Source organism: Olea europaea, chromosome 6 (genome assembly GCF_002742605.1).
Source record: "Olea europaea var. sylvestris chromosome 6, O_europaea_v1, whole genome shotgun sequence".
In the NCBI taxonomy this organism is placed as follows: Eukaryota; Viridiplantae; Streptophyta; class Magnoliopsida; order Lamiales; family Oleaceae; genus Olea; species Olea europaea.
The window spans coordinates 3,470,218-3,474,674 of NC_036242.1; positions in this window are offsets into that span (position 1 = coordinate 3,470,218).

Genomic DNA, 4,457 nt, shown 5'->3' on the forward strand with positions numbered 1-4,457 from the left:
CTGTGATTTTTAAATCTAACTACTAAAAATTTCGGGAATATAATAGAAAATTAGTGAGAATTCAATTACTAAATGGAGATTAGGGCAGAATAACTTCACATATTGGTCTCTTTTATTTCTAATATTGAGATTCATAAAACTAAAACAGTGTTCGGTCAAATTCTTTTATTGTATTCAACTTACCTCTCTCGAGTTCTCGTTGAGCCTATTTAATTAGTTCAATTCATCTCTCTATACAAATTAAATTTAATTAAACAAAATAACAATTCTAAGAATTTCTATAGGACCACAGCAATTAATATAGGTATCTCTACACATTATATTAATTTATCGAATTTTAATATGTAATCTAAATAAGAATCTGCATCTCTACGTAATTATTGTTCACAAAATTATTGAATAATTGGCCAGAGAAATTCAAAGCATAAAAAACATAATTAAAATTCACACATAAAATATAAAATAACAAGAATCTCAAATAAAAGAAATAAGGGTCCCAAATAGATTACATTGTTCGTCCTAAAATTAAATTTAGCTGCGCATATTGATGAAAAAAAACAAGAAATTATGGAGGACATCACCAGATTAATTGACTGAACGTGAATTTGCAGTTGGTTTCTGCGTGTCTTCCCTCCAACGGCTTCCTTCTATATTTCTCTCTGTCTGCGTCAACCTCTTCTTTTCACAGAAAGTGTTGATTACCTCAATTACTCTATGCATGTACGTATGAATCTCTCCAATAGTAATTAAGTAGCCACCAAGTTTTGCATGAAAATATATCAAATTGGCTCCTCAAATTCCGTGCGTAGAGATGATGATGGCAACCCCTCTCCTTTTGCGTGAATGTCTATATATCCCACTTTATAGCCACCAAATTTGACTCTAATTCAAACCTTTTAATGTGATATTACCCATCAAGTCCTCAGTCTTTCAATATAATGCAATTCAATCCTTGAATCCTTTTATTCTTGCAACACATGTCTTCTTTGATTCAATTGAAGTCCTTCACTTTTCCAAATATGAAATTTGATCTCCAAATTCTTCAATCTTCGATTCATGGTCCGGATCAGCTATTGAATTATTACAACTTGGTCCCCAAACTTTTGCATTTCGCTCTTTTTTGCTTCATTCCTTCAATTCCCTTTTCATTAATAGAATTTACCTATTAAAAATAAGAAACAACAATTTAGGATATAATTTGTCAAAAGAAACATCAAATATCTTTATTTTAAGGTACCGAATAAGTGTATAAAATACACTTATCAAATACCTCCAAACTTAAATATTTGTTTGTCTTCAAATAAAACTATAAACTAAATAATGATAGACACACAAATATGCAAAAATATTCGGTTGGACAATCTAGCTTTTTACCTCAGGATTCAAGATTTAGTGTTTACTCTATAAACATAATTCAAAGTCACAGTACCAAACTAATATCCACTCTTCCAATACAAAAATTAACGTGTGTGTTTAAAGAATCGAGTAATCAACCATGACTTCACAAGTTGTTTCAATCCCCGACCCTTAATGGTCATATGTGTCCTTTCATCACTCGTAAGATTCACACACCTCCAAACTTATTTTTTTTTCACTCTTTCCCAGTGTGTAATATAAGGCTGAATATTTCATTACTATTCTTACCCTCTCGAGTTTAGGTGGACGTTACTAGTTGCAAGTCAACACTTCAGTGAATAGGAATTCTCCAATTATTTGATTGCTTCGACCTCCAAGACTCAACTAACTAATTATGTTGCATCAAAAGTCAAGTTCCTTCAAATAAGTGTTAGGGCTTAACCAAAGTATTGAGTGCTTTTGCTCTTTTCATGCACTTGCTTTTCCTATTTTTCACAAGTTTTTTTTTTAATATTCTCTCCATTAAGCTTTCTAGATGACCCTTATAGCAGGCTTTAGGCCGATGACTCCCAAATCAGATGATTTTAGGGCATCAGGTTTTTAAATACCTTTACAGGCTTACTGACCCGAGTCAAAAAGGCTTTGAAGAGAACAATTTTTTTTTCAAGTGCAACTTCGTCTCTAATTGATTTCTAAATGACCCTTGTAACGAGCTTTAGAACGATGGCTTCCAAATTAGATGACTTTAGGGCACCAGGTTTTAAGATACCATTACATGCTTAATCACTTGAGTCATAAAGATTTCAGAGAGAAGTTTAAAATTTTCAAATGTATATGCCTTGATTAGTGCAATGCCCCTTATCACACACTTATTCAAACAAACCGACCTCTAACTTAAGGCTTCCGTCGAGTTTTATCATATTAGTCTAAGACAATCCACACCTAAGTTTTCACACATGGAATCCACATTCACATCCACATCTTCCTACAACTGTAAAGTAACCCCCAAACTGTGCTCAATTTGGTCTAAGGATAAATAATTTAATATGGCTCAGGTAAAGCATCTATGTCCCATTAGATCAACCTATCAAAAATAAGAAACAACTCATTTAATCACAATGTTAAACTTAATTCTAGTGCGCTTGTAGTATCAAATTTTGCAAGGTTGAGCTTCAATTAGTCTAGTATGTATCCTATCCACAGTTCATAAATTAACACCAAAACTCAAATTAAATCATCATTGTTTGCAAGACTGTTTAACCCACACAAGCACAGAACTAAATAATTTTTTTTTTCGATTTTTTTCTTTTTTTTTTTTTTAAAAAAACACACAAAAACATAAAAACAAAAACAAAATGTTTTTTCACCCCCAAGCATTAAAACTGACATTGTCCTCAATGTCATAAAACATAAATAAGCACATAAAGGGGGTAGAGAAGAAAAAGAAGAAGGTACTCCCCAAATTTTTTTGTTGAATGTGTGAGGCAATATGTGAGACGACTGGATAATATTCTTCATCGTGCTTTCCCTTGGATCTATGTTGGTTTGAGTGTTCCACGTCCTCATGTTCTTGAAAAATCAAATTTGACAAATTAAAGAGAAGGAACAAGGGTTACTTAACTCAAACAATCAAAATAACTAAAAGTAAATTCAAGGCCTTGAGGGCGGAAGGGATATGGGTGATGACTCCTAAAAATTGAAACATGCCAAATCTAATGCAATCTAGTAAACAAAACAAAACTATATGCTATGCGATACGAAAAATAAAATAAAAAGTTTGAAAATTGGGTTGCCTCCCAATAAGCGCTTCTTTTAAGTCATTAGTTGGACTTTGTGTTGCTCTTATTCTGGTACAGCTAGGTCAAGCCTCTCTTTAGCGATGGGAAAATCTTCCACGTAGTGCTTGATACATTGGCCATTTACTTTAAAGTTTCCTTTTGTTGGATGGTGTAATTTAACTGTGCTGTAGGGAAACACCTGAGAGATTGTGAAAGGGCTGGACCATCTAGATTTCAACTTTCCAGGAAACAGTTTAAGTCTGGAATTGTATAAAAGCACTTGATCTCCCACTCTAAAAATTCTTTACCTAATGTTCTTGTCATGCCACTGCTTCGTCCTTTCCTTGTAGATGGCTGCATTCTCATATGCTTCTCTTCTGAATTCTTCCAATTCATGTAGCTGCAGTATTCTTGTTTCTCTAGCCTTTTCGAAGTCCATGTTTAATTGCTTCAATGCCTAATATGCTCCATGTTCAAACTCCACTGGTAGGTGGCATGCTTTTCCAAAGACTAGTTGATATGGGGACATCCCAATAGGTGTCTTGTATGTAGTGCGATATGCTCATAAAACATCATCTAATTTCTTTGACCAATCCTTGCGAGATGCATTCACAGTGAGCTCCAAAATTCTTTTCAATTGTCTGTTCGAGGTTTCTACTTGTCTGAGGGTGGTAAGGAGTGGCAATTCGATGATGTACCCCGTACTTATGCAGCACTGCTTGATGATGGAAAGGGACCCATAAAATCAACCCCCCAGACATCAAATATTTCGACCTCCGAAATGTTGTTAAGTGGCATCTCGTGATGCGCTAATATGTTACCTGTTCTTTGACATTTATCACATGATCGGTAGAAACTGTGGCAATCCTTAAATAATGTAGGTCAAAAGAAACCACATTGAAGCACCTTTGCTGCTGTTTTAGTGGGACCAAAGTGTCCTCCATAAGCGAAAGCATGAACTCGTGAAAGGATAGGTTTCATCTCATCCTCTGGCACACATCTCCTAATGATCTGATCTGCCCCTCTTCTGTATAAATTTGGATCATCCCAATAATAAAATTTCGCTTCATGAATCAACTTCTTCTTCTACTGATAGGTGAGATCAGGATCCATATAGCCATTAGCTAAGTAATTAACAATGTCTGCATACCATGGAGCCTTTTCTATCTGCATTAACTGCTCATCTGGGAAGACCTTATTAATATCCACATCATTTGAATTACGGAGTTTCTCTAGCCTCGATAAATGATCCGTTACCTGATTTTCTGTACCCTTTTTGTCGTGAATTTCAATGTCAAACTCTTGCAGTAACAGAACCCATCG